Genomic DNA, 16357 nt, shown 5'->3' on the forward strand with positions numbered 1-16357 from the left:
CAGGGGGAGAGAGAGAGAGAGGTGAGGGGTGGAGGAGAGAAGGAGAGAGGGAATGGGGAAGGGGGGGAGGGGACAGAGAGAGAGGTGAGGGGGGGAGGAGAGAAGGAGAGAGGGAATGGGGAAGGAGGGTAGAGAGAGAGAGGGAATGGGGAAGGAGAGGGAGGGGAGAGAGAGAGGTGAGGGGTGAAGGAGAGAAGGAGAGGGAATGGGGAAGGGGGGGAGGGGACGGAGAGAGAGGTGAGGGGTGGAGGAGAGAGGGAATGGGGAAGGAGGGGAGGGAGAGAGAGGTGAGGGGTGGAGGAGAGAAGGAGAGGGAATGGGGGGGGGGGGAGGGGACAGAGAGAGAGGTGAGGGGTGGAGGAGAGAGGGAATGGGGAAGGAGAGGGGGGGAGAGTGGGGAACATTGTTAGATTCAAATGAAGTTCAAATTGAGTTTATTGACATGCACAGCATGGTGAGGTCCAGCCACAAAGTGCTGCCACAGCAACAGCTTAGCTGTATAGACTGTTAAACACAGAAACTAAATGTAGGCACAAAATGCTGGAGCAACTCAGCGGGACAGGCAGCATCTCTGGAGAGAAGGAATGGCTGACGTTTCGGGTCGAGACCCTTCTTCAGTCCGAAACATCACCCATTCCTTCTCTCCAGAGATGCTGCCTGTCCCGCTGAGTTGCTCCAGATTTGTGTCTACCTTCGATTTAAATCAGCACCTGCTGTTCTTTCCTACACAAACACAGAAATTATATGGAGAAAACAAGATATTAGTACAACAGATATTGAGGAAAAAATAATGTCTACTTATGCAAGTAGACGTTATGTGGCCCATAGTGTAACTGTTTAATTGCACTTATGAGAGGGGGAGAGGGAGAGGGAGGTCTTCAGATTAATTTTAGCATTGGTGGTAAGTGTTGTAGGGAATTTTGAAAATATTAAGTTGTGTCTGGGTTCTTATCTGTTGCAATCTTGCATTACAGCTGCTCTTGGTCATTATGTTTAGCAGCCAGGTCTCACAAAGGTTAACAAATTGGCACTTATACAAGGGGATTCCATTTGGTGGGGGAATCTGGATTTATCATTTTTCGAAGATGACAAGATGAAGCTTGTATTTTTCAGTTTGAAGCCTTCTTGCTTGTTTTTGGTTGTGTTGAGTTTTTAGAGGATTAAGTTATAACTGAAACTTTCAACTGAATTGTTCATTCTTTCCCAGGGTGAAGTGTGCCACAAATTAAGCAGGAAGAATGAACAGTTCTTCCCAACTTTCATGAATGGAGAGGATTTGGTAAAAACAGGTGGTTGAAATATCGATGGAGATTGATGTCCTTAAGCCACAAATTGAAAATGAGGTAACTGGAAAAATACGATCCAGCTGAATGGAATGACAGATTGTGACAAGGCCTCATTGATTAAGACAAGGGATTGTAACCGGATGTGTGTTTTTTGGTGCTTGTTCACCGTGCTCCTGACATAATTGTACTGGCGAGCTGCAAGTCATACTGAGGTTGGGCATTGAGGAAGACACATGGATGCATGTACAGAGCTGTAATATTGCCAAGTATTAATGTTTGACAGCTGGAAATTGCCAACATCAGTCAGAGTATTGTGTATAGTTGGGAGGTCATGTTGCAGTTATATAAGATGTTGGTGAGGTTGCCTTTAGAGTATTTAAGAAAGAACTGCAGATGGTGGAAAAATCGAAGGTAGACAAATGCTGGAAAACTCAGCATGTGAGGCAGCATCTATGGAGCGAAGGAGTAGGTGGCGTTTTGCTTCGAGACCCTTCTTCAGTCTAAAGAAGGGTCTCGACCCGAAATGCCACCTATTCCTTTGCTCCTTATATTCTGCTTCACCTGCTGAGTTTTCCTAGCATTTTTGTCTACCTTTAGAGTAGTGTGTTCAGTTCTGGGCACCATGTGAAAGGAAAGATGTTGTGACGTTGGAAAGGGTGCAGAGATGATTTACAAGGATGTTGCCAGGACTAGAGGCGTCTGAGGTATAGGAAGAGGTTGAGCAAGCTGGAACTCTATTCCCTGTAGCACAGGAGGATGAGGAGTGATCTTACAGAGCTGTATAAAATCATGAGCGGAATAGATCAGGTGGACATACAGTATCTTGGTCAGAATGGGGGAATTGAGAACCAGGGGGCATAGGTTTAAGGTGAAGGGGCGAAGATTTCATGGGAATCTGAGCGGTAACTTTTTCATGCAAAGGATGGTGCGTGTATGGAATGAGCTGCCAGAGAAGGTAGTTGAGGCAGGGACATTTGTAATGTTTAAGAAGCAATTACACAGGTACATAGATAGGACGGGGTTAGAATAATGTGGGCCAAATGCAGGCAAGTGGAACTGGTGTAGATGGGACATGTTGGTCTATATGACTGACTGTATAAAGGGTGATAGGTGTATGGAATAAGCTGCCAGAGGGATGTAGTTGAGGCAGGGACAACAGTATTGTTTAAGAAGCAATTACACAGGTACATAGATGGGTCGGGTTTAGAGTAATATGGGCCAAATGCAGGCAAGTGGAACTGATGTAGATGGGACATTTTGGCCTGTATGGCTCTGACTGTATAAAGGGTGGTGGGTGGATGGAACGAGCTACCAGGGGGAGGTAGTTGAGGCAGTTGAAACCAAGTCTGCTATTGCATTGGTTAAGAGACATTTGGCAGGTACATGGATAGGATAGGTTTACAGGGATATGGACCAATCGCTGGCAGGTGACACTGGTGTAGATGGGACATGTCGGGCCGAAGGGCCTGATTGCGCACAGATTGTCTCTGAGACTTTATTTAAATAATGTTTATTAATTTAAAATATTAAAGAGTTCTTGTGGTCCATTCCATGCTATTTCATAAAACAGTAAAACATTGTTGTCAACATAATATACGTAAAGGAACCAAGTCTGCTAAACAGCTGCTAACATTTTGTTGCTATTTATTTTTTCACAAAGTTTTACATACAATTTTCATGATGTAGTTACCTTATAAATAAATATAAAAGCATTGGAAACGTGATGTTAAAACTCTCTCTGAATGATTTTACATTTACTGATTATGCCAGGTTCTATCTAGGCTCCTTGACCAAAATATTTAGAAAAAAACATAATTTTGTCTCTTGTTGACATAGCTTGCTTCGTACTAAATCATGTTTTTTTTTTTAGCTAAAAATCGAGGTATGAAGTATGTACTTTAGATTTAAGGTGCAGTTTTCAGTGATTATCTTGCATGTTTTTTTTTAAAAACAGGTGCAGAGAGACCTCTGTGGTGCTGTTACTGAGTTCAGTGAACTGAAAGAAAAGTTGGAAAAAAGTACAGGTGTATTGAGTGTGTTAACCCAATTACTAGAGGTAAATATATTCAATGACTTCTTATTTTCCCCATTCTGGAATTTTACCTAGTTCTCATCTATACATTGTCCCTTGAATTCATTGCCACAGATGGCTGTGGAGGCCATCAATAGATATTTTTAAGACAGAGATAGATGGATTCTTGATTAGTCAGGGGTTCTGGAGAGAAGGCTGGAGGATGGGATTGAGGAGGAGAGAGATCAACCATAATTGAATGGCAGAGTAGATGATGGGCTGAATGGCCTAATTCTGCTCCTGCCACTTAAAACTTCATAATGATTTGGATGAGGGGATTGAAGGCTTTGTGGCCAAGTATGCGGGTGGTACGAAAATAGGTGGAGGGGCAGGTAAAGAAAGCAGGGACTCTGCAGAAGGACATGTTCAAGTGAGTTTATTGTCATTTGTCTTTGATAGGACAATGAAATTCTTGCTTTGCTTCAGCACACAGAACATAGTAGGCATTTACTACAAAACAGATCAATGTGTCCATATACCGTAATATAAATATATACACACATGAATAAATAAAATGATCAAGGGCAAATAACAGATAATAGGTTATTAATAATCAAAGTTTTGTCCGAGCCAGGTTTAATAGCCTGATGGCTATGGGTAAGTAGCTATTGCTGAACCTGGTTGTTGCAGTCTTCAGGCTCCTGTACCTTCTACCTGAAGGTAGCAGGGAGATGAGTGTGTGGCCAGGATGTTGTGGGTCTTTGATGATACTGCCAGCCTTTTTGAGGCAGCGACTGCGATAAATCCCCTCGATGGAAGGAAGGTCAGAGCCGATGATTGACTGGGCTTGTTTACTATTTTTTGTAGTCTTTTCCTCTCCAGGGCACTCAGGTTGCCGAACCAAGCCACGATGTAACCGGTCAGCATGCTCCCTACTGTGCACCTGTAGAAGTTAGAGAGAGTCTTCCTTGACAAAATGACTCTCTGTAATCTTCTCAGGAAGTAGTGGCGCTGATGAGCTTTCTTGATAATTGCATTAGTGTTCTCAGACCAGGAATGATCTTCAGAGATGTGCACGCCCTGGAATTTGAAGCTCTTGCCCTTTCAACCATTGACCCGCTGATATAAACGGGACTGTGGGTCCCCATCCTACTCCTTCCAAAGTCCACAATCAGTTCCTTGGTTTTGCTGGTGTTGAGGGCCAGGTTATTGCGCTGGCATCATATGGACAGATCTCTCTTCTATACTCTCGGGCTCTCGATTAACGTTTTTTCCCTGTTGCCAGCCGGGAACCTTGACAGCTTTTTAGGTTGCCAAATGACAGTTTAGGTGGTCATTTAAGACGGTTTGCATGACGCGTGCGATAATGTGCTCGGACGAAGTGCGTAGTTACCAGTGGAATTATGCTCAATGAAGCATTCACATATTATGTTCAAGAAGGAACTGCAGATGCTGGAAAATCGAAGGTAGACAAAAGTGCTAGAGAAACTCAGCGGGTGCAGCAGCACCTATGGAGCGAAGGAAATAGGCAATGTTTCAGGCCTGAAGAAGGGTTTCGGCCCGAAACGTTGCCTATTTCCTTCGCTCCATAGATGCTGCCGCATCCGCTGAGTTTCTCCAGCCCTTTTGTCTACATTCACATATTATTTCTTTTTTTTTTTTAATAAATTTTTTTATTAAAGGTAATCAATTACAATGCTTCAAACAACTTTATATCAAATTAATTCAATTTGCATTAAGTAAAACACTAGTAATACTTATCTACTATTTTTTTTTAGAAATAATGATAGAAAAAGAATAGAACAGTTATAAATCATTAAGAGAGTGATTAAATAATAATTTTATTATATATAATAAAAAAAATACAAACCAAAAAAAAAAAGAAAAAAAAAAAAAAAAAAAATGAAAAACCACAATATGTATTGTTAATAACACTACTACAAGTGATAGTATCAATAAAGACATATATGTTAATTCCAATATAAAAATGAATTATTCTCACCAAATCCCGCAGGGTGCACGCCGAGCTGTGTTGCCAAGAACAGCTACTTCTCTAAATACTGTATATATGGAGACCATATCTGTTCAAAAGAATTATACTTGTCCAATAGGACAAATCTAATTCTTTCCAGATGTAACGTCTCCATCATCTCTGCTGCCCACATTTTGGTTGTGGGGGATAATGTTCCCTTCCAAAATTTCAATATGATTTTTTTCCCAATTATCAAACAGTAATCAAAGAAATTTCTTTGATTTACTGTAAGTGATAGATGTAAATCCGGAATTCCAAATATTATTAGCTTTGGGTTAGGGTCCAATTTAACTTTGATGACTTCAGAAATAACTTTAAAAATTTCTGTCCAGTAATAATTCAATTTAGGACATGTAACGAAACTATGTATTAAATTTGCCTCTGCTTTCTTGCACTTATCACAAATAGCGGAGAGATTCGGAAAAATACTATTTAATTTAGTTTTCGAATAATGTAACCTATATAATACTTTAAATTGTATCAATATATGTCTGGCGTTTAATGAACACCGGTGTATTCGTTGTAGACTTTCTTCCCAGTTTTCTTTTGTTATAGCCAATCCCATTTCATTTTCCCATGCTTGACGATATATTTCCGTTATTGGATTCTCCTTATCCAAAATGATGTTATATATATAGGCTATTAATTTTTCTGTATTTGGATATAAATTAAACAGTTCGTCTAACAGTCCTGCTTCTTTATTTTATAATCTTGTGTATTGGATTTAATATAATCTCTAATTTGTAAATACCTAAACAAATGTTGTGGAGACAATCCATAAATATCTTGTAACTCCTGGAATAAAAGAAATTTTCCTTTTCTATAAAGGTGTTCTATCCTTGTAATTCCTAAATCATCCCATTGTTTAAACCCCCCATCTAATATAGCAGGTTTAAACGATGGGTTATTCATAATTGGTAATCTAAATGAGAGATTATCCAAATGTAGAGTCTTAACTATTTGTTTCCAAATACGTCTATTATTATATATTATTAGGTTGTCTTTATAATTTTTTTTTTGTACTTCCGTTGGTGCAAAAATTATCGAACCTACATTGAAAGGTAGACAGTCTTCCTTTTCTATATTTAACCATGTCGGTTCATGATCCATATTTACCCACCAGAAATTCATATTCTTAATCTGAACAGCCCAAAAATAATATAAAAAGTTTGGAAGTGCTAATCCTCCATTTATCTTAGCTTTGCATAGATGTTTTTTATTTATTCTGTGATTTTTATAATCCCAAATAAAACTATTAACAATATTATCAATTTAAAAAAAAAAAGTTTTCGGAAGAAAAAAAGGAATAGCCTGAAACAAATATAACAACTGTGGTAGAAATACCATCTTTATGGCACTTATTCTACCAATCATGGATATAGGAAGTGTTTTCCAATATAAAATATTTTTTCTAAGTTTATCTAATAGTTGAGGATAGTTGGATTTTATTAATGAGTTATGAGTTTTAGTTACGTTAATCCCTAAATATTTAAGTTTGTCTGTAACTACTTTTAATGGGTATTGTTGTAATGTATTTAGATTTATTCCTGTTATTGGCATAATCTCGCTTTTATCCCAATTAATCCTATACCCAGAAAATGCACCAAACTTAGTTATAATGTTTAGCAGGTTGGGAATACTAATTTCCTGTTTTGTAATATAAATCAAAACATCATCTGCATATAAAGAAATTTTATTAATTGTTGTATCAGTATTATAGCCATATATTTCAGGTTCAGATCTAATTTTTTCCGCCAATGGTTCTATCACCAATGCGAACAATAAGTGTAGAAGTTAGAGAGAGTCTTCCTTGACAAAATGACTCTCTGTAATCTTCTCAGGAAGTAGTGGCGCTGATGAGCTTTCTTGATAATTGCATTAGTGTTCTCAGACCAGGAATGATCTTCAGAGATGTGCACGCCCTGGAATTTGAAGCTCTTGCCCTTTCAACCATTGACCCGCTGATATAAACGGGACTGTGGGTCCCCATCCTACTCCTTCCAAAGTCCACAATCAGTTCCTTGGTTTTGCTGGTGTTGAGGGCCAGGTTATTGCGCTGGCATCATATGGACAGATCTCTCTTCTATACTCTCGGGCTCTCTTTTTTTTTTTTATTTTTTTTTATTAGAAGTACGGTAAATTACAATAATACACAACACATATATCTTAATACATTTTTTGTACCGCTTCATTTTTTTTTTTTTTAAAGCTTTAAGAAAAAGATAGAAGTAAGGAAAGTAAAGAAGGTGCGCAAGAGTTGTGAAGTGCAGAAGAGTGTTGGGAAAAGAAAGCCCCTTAGAAAAGAAGTTAGAGAAGGAAGTAAAGTAAGAAAGTAGACCCTAGAAAAGAAAGAAAAAGAAAGTAAGGACAATCGCTCTATTATAACATTAAACTCCGCAGAAAGACTACCAACCAAGTCTGTTTTTGTTGTTTTATCACCCAATGCCAGGTCCTGATACCATTTATTTATTTATTTATTTATTTAAAATTACTATTGCACCTCATGCTTGTAATAGGTCCATAAACGTAGACCACGTCTTTTGGAATTGGTTTGCTTTATCTGCTAAGAGGAATCTCATCTCTTCCAGATGTAATGTTTCAAACATATTTGATATCCACATTTTTATTGTTGGTGTGGGCGCATTTTTCCAGAATTTAAGTATGAGCTTTTTTCCCATTATTAGCCCGTAATTGAGTAAATTCTTCTGATACACGTTTAATTCAGGGATATCTTCCGATATCCCAAAATGATCCATTCTGGTTTTGGTACCAGTTTTATTTTAATTAATTTTGAAAAAATATCAAATATTCCATGCCAGAATTTTTGGATTTTTGTACAAAAAATAAAAGAATGCGCTATGGTAGCTTCTTGACACAGACATTTATCACAGATTGGTGAAACATTGGGAAAGATTTTATTTAATTTAGTTTTTGAATAGTATAGTCTATGTAATGTTTTGAATTGGATAAGCGTATGTCGTACATTGATCGAGCATTTATGCACCTGTAGTAAATGTTTATCCCAGCTCTCTTTTGAAATTTTTATAGCTAATTCTTGTTCCCAGTCTCTTCTAATTCCATCTGTTGTGGGTATTTCTATGTTTAAAATGATATTATATAAGTACGATATTAAGTTAGCTGATTCCGCCTTTGTCTTCATTGCTTCGTCCAGTAAGTCGGAAGGCATATTATGATAGTCTTTTGTGTATTTTTTCAAATAATCACAAATTTGAAGATATTTAAAATATTGGTTATTTTTCAAATTATATTTCAGTTGTAGTTGTTGAAATGATAGTAATTTTCCCACTTCATACAGATCTTCGAGCGTTTTGATTCCCATTCTTTCCCAATGTATAAATGATTTGTCTATGATTGATGGTTTAAACGATGGGTTATTGGCTATTGGTATTGAGAGAGATAGGTTTCTTAATTTTAGATTCTGTTTTATTTGTTTCCATGTTCTAATTGTGCTATGTATAATTGGGTTTTTATTATAATTTTTATTATTCAGATTTATTGGTGAGAGGATAATCGCTCCTATATTACTCGGGGAGCAATCCCCTTTTTCCATTACAATCCAGTCCGCCTGCTGGGCAGAATTGTCCAGCAGGTGAATCATATTTTTAATATTTACTGCCCAATTATAATACATAAAGTTAGGGAGCGCTAGACCCCCCCACTCTTTTCGTTTATTAAGGTGTGTTCTTTGTATTCTATGGGGTTTATAATCCCATATGAAATTTGTAATGTCTGAGTCCAATTTTTTGAAAAACTTTTTTGGGAGATATATAGGTATTGATTGAAATAGGTATAGAATTTGTGGTAAGAAAATCATTTTTATAGCGTTTATTCTGCCTATTAAGGACATCGGAAGTGTTTTCCAGAATTTAATCAAATTATTTAATTTCTTAAGTAGGGGATTATAATTGGCTTTAAACATATCCTGGTAATTTCTAGTAATTTCAATTCCCAAATATTTGAATTTTTCTGTAGCTATTTTAAAGGGGAATTTCCTGAGATGTGTTGAGTCTTTTGGTTTTATCGACATAATTTCACTTTTGTTCCAATTTATTCTATATCCTGAAAAGGATCCAAAGTCCTCAATTAAATTTAATATATTCGGTATACTAATTTGTGGTTTTGTGATGTACAGTAGTACATCATCGGCATATAGGGATATTTTGTTATTTGAATATTTTGTATTATAACCGTAAATATCCAGGTGTGTTCTTATTTTTTCAGCAAGGGGTTCAATTACCAAAGCAAATAACAGCGGAGATAATGAACAACCTTGTCTATTGCCCCTTGATAGTTCAAATTTCGAGGATAATATATTATTAGTTAGTATTCTAGCCGTAGGTTTGTTATATAATAGTTTTATCCATGCAATGAAGTTCTCTCCCAATTGGAATTTTTGCAATACTTTAATCATATAATCCCATTCTACTTGATCAAACGCTTTTTCTGCATCCAGTGAGATGATAGCTAACTCTTGGTCGTGAGATTTATGTGAGTGCATTATGTTAAGCAAACGTCTCAAGTTATTGAATGAATGTCTCTTAGGTATAAATCCTGTTTGATCCTCATTTATTAATCTACTAACATACCTGCTTAGTCTACTGGCTAGTGTTTTCGCTATTATTTTTTGATCCGTATTTAACAAAGCAATAGCTCTATATGAACCTGGTTCTTCTATATTTTTATCTTTTTTAAGTATTAATATGATCGTTGATTCTGCTAGTGTTTCAGGTAAGCTTTGCTCCTCAAAAGCATATGTATACATTTTCTGTAATCGTGGAGTAACTATGTCATAAAAAGATTTATAAAATTCATTACTGAATCCATCTGGTCCTGGTGTTTTTCCATTCTTTAGTGTTTTTATTGTGTCTTCTATCTCCTTAGAAGTAATTTGTGCTCCCAGTTCCTCTTGTTCCCTCAGTTCTAATTGTGGTAGGTTACAGTTATCTAGAAATTCTGAAATTTTATTATTGTCTATTAACGTTTTAGATGTGTATAGATTCTGGTAAAATTGAGCAAATCTTTTATTGATATCCTTGGGTAATGTTAATAATTCCCCTCTATCTGATTTAATCTTTAATATTGCATTCTCTTTTTCCCGTTTTTTCAGTTGGCGTGCTAAAAGTTTGTGGGGTTTATCCCCGAATTCGAAGTGTTCTTGTTTTGTAATTTGAAATAATGTTATAACTTTCTCTGACAGTAATTTATTTAGCTTGAATTTCAATAATAGGATTTTATTATGTTTATCCATAGTTGGATCTTTAGCATTATCTGTATCTAATTGTTTTATTTGTTCTTCTAAATGTCTTTGTTCATTCTTATTCTTTTTATTTTGATAAGCTTGAAATGAAATAATGACTCCTCTAATAAATGCTTTGAAGGATTCCCATAATAGCGTGGGGGATATATCTGGTGTATCATTTATCTCAAAAAATAGGTCCATCTGTTTTTTTAGATATATACTCCCTTGTGGGTCTTTTAAAATTTGCGAGTTAAACCTCCAGAACGATTTATTCATAGACATTCCTTCTAGTTTTAAAACAAAAGTTAGCGGGGAGTGGTCTGAGATCGCATTAGTGTGGTATTTAGGGTTCATAGTGTGCGGAATTAATTTTGTATCCACAAGAAAATAGTCTATCCGTGAGTATGTTTTATGCACCGTTGAATAAAACGAATAATCCCTTCCCGTCGGGTTTGCAATCCTCCACACATCTACTATATTTGTGTTTTCCATATATGTATGTAAAAGTTCACTGGTTTTAGATTTCCTATTACCTTTTTGTTTTTGCATCGATTTATCTAGATAAGGGTCTAAAACACAGTTAAAGTCTCCTCCAATTATGACATTTTGATAAGTACATTCTGCAATTATATTCAGAATTTTATTAAAAAATTGAGGATTATCAAAATTGGGCGCATATATGTTTACCAACGTAATTGGCGTATTATTGATCTCTCCTGCTACTATAAGGTATCTCCCTTCCTTATCTGAAATAATATTCTTTGATTTAAATGGAATTCCTTTACGAATAATGATAGCGGTACCTCTAGATTTGGAAGTAAATGAAGAGTGAAATGTTTGGCCTATCCAGTTCGCCCTCAGTCTCGTCTGATCTTGATGTTTAAGATGCGTTTCCTGTAGAAACGAAATATCCGTGTTGTATGATTTCAACTGAGCTAGTATCTTGCCCCTTTTAATAGGTTCATTAATACCCCTTATATTCCAACTGCATAGTGTGATTCCTCCCATTTTCTTTTGATTGTCGTCATACATTTCTACCTATTTTGATGACCTTATTTATTATGGTGCATTCATACCTCAGGACTCTGGTTATTTTGGGAGCATTTATAATATAGACTTCCTTGGTAGTTCCCCTCTGCGATTGTCCTTGAAAAGAAAACACATAGATGTGACATATTGTGATAATAAAAAAAAAAAGTATATCAAATAAATTTACGGTGTCTGAGTTTCGGACACCGTAGTGAGTGACCCACTCGTCTGTGGGGTACGACATCTATATCGCTTCCGGTGTAGATGTTAAAAAATTAGCCCCGCTGCCTTTATTACCCAAACCCTAGGGGGTCGGTACCGTTTCCAAATAAGTTCTATTTCACCCAGTTGCAGTATATATATATATATGTTTCATTCCAACTTATCAAATCTAATCATGTATTAAGTTACATATATTCCTCACTCTTTATCTCTTAACTATTTGTAAATGGTTTTAGTATTGTTAAAAGTGATTTGTTCGTTGAAAGGGTTAACCGAAGTCAGGCTCCTGGAACTGTGCCAGGTGCCCGAGTCTCCTCCCCTCCCCATTCGAGCTGCGGAACATATGTGATTACGGTTGTCTGCGTTATAAAGCAGGCAACACATTTTTATCAGTTTCAGTTGCTATTTCTATATTAGAATTTTTAGTTATTAATTATTAATTATTAATTTTTATCAGTTTCAGTTGCTATTTCTATATTAGTATTGTTAGTTATTAATTATTAATTCTCAATATTTTGTAAAACTGTATAAGCCATGTGATGTTTTTCGCTCTCAGCTCAGCAGATTCACTCCCATGTTATCAGTCTTTCCTCGTTTGAGCACAGAATGTCCTTGAGTTAGATTCCGCAATGTTCAAGGCGAGATAATAATGTCTAGACACGTCTCTTGGAAAATCTGTTGCGTGTAGTAATTTTTAAAGATTGGTGTTGTTCGCTTATTTCACTTTTCTTGTGATATTCTTGTTGGGGGGATAAGCAAATTAATTTGTTCATGACGTCTTGGTGATCAATCTTCAGTTGTTGCTGCCTTGGCCACGATTTCTTGAGCGTATTTAAGAGATTCCACCGAGTTAATAAATGTTTTTGAGATTCCCCTGAAAGTAATACGCATTCTGGCCGGATAATATACTCCACATCTGACACCCTTGACCTCGTAAAGAGCTTCTCTGGTCTGTGAGAACTTTCTTCTCTTCAGAACAATCTCGTGAGGGTAGTCCCGTAGGAGTTTAATAGAATCATTTCCGTACATCATGTTCTCTCCGTATTTGATCTTTTTCATCAGCGCTTCCATTGTTGGGATATCCCGAAGTTTGATTATGATCTGTCTTGGGTAGGCATGTTCTCCTTGAGATTTTGGTTTAACTCTGGGTAGTCGATGTGCTTCTTCAATTACAGGTGCCTCAGATAGATTGAGCACGTGTTTAATTAGGTTGGCAGTGTACTCACGAGCATTGTCCCCCTCAGCTCCCTCTTTTACTCCACGTATTCGTATATTTTGACGTCTTGAGCGAGCTTCTAGGTCAACATATTTATCAGAAACCTTTGTAAGTTGGCTCTTGAGGCTGTCTATTTCTAACTTCATCGTCTGCATCTCTCCAGCCATCTCTTCCACAACAGCTTTTATATCTTTCACTGCAGTTACATTTGCAGAAACAGTTTCATGCACAGCCTCAAACATCTTTGTGGACTCTTCTGCCACCTTATTAATTTTCTCCGTTAATTCTTCTTGCACATCATCAACTTTTTTTTGCAGAGCCCCAATGCACTCAAGTATTTTTTCATTACCGGCATTAATAAATGCATGCATGTTTTCCATCAAATTTAAGTTTCCAGCTTTCAACTCATTTTTCAAATCTCTTACCGAGTTCTTTAACTCCTCCATTTCGGTTTTCTCTTTTGTGGTCATCTCAGTCTTAGATCGTGTAGCCATTCCAGAGTCCACTCCAGAGGTCAGTTTTGCAGTTTCTTGATGTTCCTGAGTCTTCAGCAGGTGTTTTGTAGCTTTCCTCTGTGGGCTCTGACCTGGAGACGTTTTTTTCATTTAAAATGCCTTTCCCTCCGTTAAATTCACGGCGCTTACTGATGACGTCATCAGCACCGCGACATGAGACTCCGGTAAGTTTTTAAAAACGGTCCCGACCTCCTGACCCGATTTTAACGCGAAAAATCGCGATTTTTTCAGCGGAGCTAGAAAGTTTGCGACTGCTAACAAAGCATGTCGCCACCGGAAGTCTACTCTCGGGCTCTCGATTAACGTTTTTTCCCTGTTGCCAGCCGGGAACCTTGACAGCTTTTTAGGTTGCCAAATGACAGTTTAGGTGGTCATTTAAGACGGTTTGCATGACGCGTGCGATAATGTGCTCGGACGAAGTGCGTAGTTACCAGTGGAATTATGCTCAATGAAGCATTCACATATTATGTTCAAGAAGGAACTGCAGATGCTGGAAAATCGAAGGTAGACAAAAGTGCTAGAGAAACTCAGCGGGTGCAGCAGCACCTATGGAGCGAAGGAAATAGGCAATGTTTCAGGCCTGAAGAAGGGTTTCGGCCCGAAACGTTGCCTATTTCCTTCGCTCCATAGATGCTGCCGCATCTGCTGAGTTTCTCCAGCCCTTTTGTCTACATTCACATATTATTTCTTTTTTTTTTTTTAATAAATTTTTTTATTAAAGGTAATCAATTACAATGCTTCAAACAACTTTATATCAAATTAATTCAATTTGCATTAAGTAAAACACTAGTAATACTTATCTACTATTTTTTTTTAGAAATAATGATAGAAAAAGAATAGAACAGTTATAAATCATTAAGAGAGTGATTAAATAATAATTTGATTATATATAAGAAAGAAAAGAGAAACGAAAAAAAAAAAGAAAAAAAAAAAAAAAAAAATGAAAAACCACAATATGTATTGTTAATAACACTACTACAAGTGATAGTATCAATAAAGACATATATGTTAATTCCAATATAAAAATGAATTATTCTCACCAAATCCCGCAGGGTGCACGCCGAGCTGTGTTGCCAAGAACAGCTACTTCTCTAAATACTGTATATATGGAGACCATATCTGTTCAAAAGAATTATACTTGTCCAATAGGACAAATCTAATTCTTTCCAGATGTAACGTCTCCATCATCTCTGCTGCCCACATTTTGGTTGTGGGGGATAATGTTCCCTTCCAAAATTTCAATATGATTTTTTTCCCAATTATCAAACAGTAATCAAAGAAATTTCTTTGATTTACTGTAAGTGATAGATGTAAATCCGGAATTCCAAATATTATTAGCTTTGGGTTAGGGTCCAATTTAACTTTGATGACTTCAGAAATAACTTTAAAAATTTCTGTCCAGTAATAATTCAATTTAGGACATGTAACGAAACTATGTATTAAATTTGCCTCTGCTTTCTTGCACTTATCACAAATAGCGGAGAGATTCGGAAAAATACTATTTAATTTAGTTTTCGAATAATGTAACCTATATAATACTTTAAATTGTATCAATATATGTCTGGCGTTTAATGAACACCGGTGTATTCGTTGTAGACTTTCTTCCCAGTTTTCTTTTGTTATAGCCAATCCCATTTCATTTTCCCATGCTTGACGATATATTTCCGTTATTGGATTCTCCTTATCCAAAATGATGTTATATATATAGGCTATTAATTTTTCTGTATTTGGATATAAATTAAACAGTTCGTCTAACAATCCTGCTTCTTTATTTTTATAATCTTGTGTATTGGATTTAATATAATCTCTAATTTGTAAATACCTAAACAAATGTTGTGGAGACAATCCATAAATATCTTGTAACTCCTGGAATAAAAGAAATTTTCCTTTTCTATAAAGGTGTTCTATCCTTGTAATTCCTAAATCATCCCATTGTTTAAACCCCCCCATCTAATATAGCAGGTTTAAACGATGGGTTATTCATAATTGGTAATCTAAATGAGAGATTATCCAAATGTAGAGTCTTAACTATTTGTTTCCAAATACGTCTATTATTATATATTATTAGGTTGTCTTTATAATTTTTTTTTTGTACTTCCGTTGGTGCAAAAATTATCGAACCTACATTGAAAGGTAGACAGTCTTCCTTTTCTATATTTAACCATGTCGGTTCATGATCCATATTTACCCACCAGAAATTCATATTCTTAATCTGAACAGCCCAAAAATAATATAAAAAGTTTGGAAGTGCTAATCCTCCATTTATCTTAGCTTTGCATAGATGTTTTTTATTTATTCTGTGATTTTTATAATCCCAAATAAAACTATTAACAATATTATCAATTTAAAAAAAAAAAGTTTTCGGAAGAAAAAAAGGAATAGCCTGAAACAAATATAACAACTGTGGTAGAAATACCATCTTTATGGCACTTATTCTACCAATCATGGATATAGGAAGTGTTTTCCAATATAAAATATTTTTTCTAAGTTTATCTAATAGTTGAGGATAGTTGGATTTTATTAATGAGTTATGAGTTTTAGTTACGTTAATCCCTAAATATTTAAGTTTGTCTGTAACTACTTTTAATGGGTATTGTTGTAATGTATTTAGATTTATTCCTGTTATTGGCATAATCTCGCTTTTATCCCAATTAATCCTATACCCAGAAAATGCACCAAACTTAGTTATAATGTTTAGCAGGTTGGGAATACTAATTTCCTGTTTTGTAATATAAATCAAAACATCATCTGCATATAAAGAAATTTTATTAATTGTTGTATCAGTA

General features: G+C 36.0%; 1 long non-coding RNA gene across 1 annotated transcript; it reads right to left on the reverse strand.

Moving 5' to 3' along the window:
- Window positions 1-3143: 3143 nt before the first annotated feature.
- LOC116982227 lies at window positions 3144-11732 on the reverse strand. The gene is made up of 2 exons (XR_004414408.1): window positions 11666-11732; window positions 3144-3282 (listed from the first exon to the last, which is right to left on the reverse strand). It is a non-coding gene; the product is annotated as an uncharacterized LOC116982227 (long non-coding RNA).
- Between the last annotated feature and the right edge of the window lie 4625 nt (window positions 11733-16357).

The sequence above is a fragment of the Amblyraja radiata genome, chromosome 16, assembly GCF_010909765.2.
Source record: "Amblyraja radiata isolate CabotCenter1 chromosome 16, sAmbRad1.1.pri, whole genome shotgun sequence".
NCBI lineage: Eukaryota > Metazoa > Chordata > Chondrichthyes > Rajiformes > Rajidae > Amblyraja > Amblyraja radiata.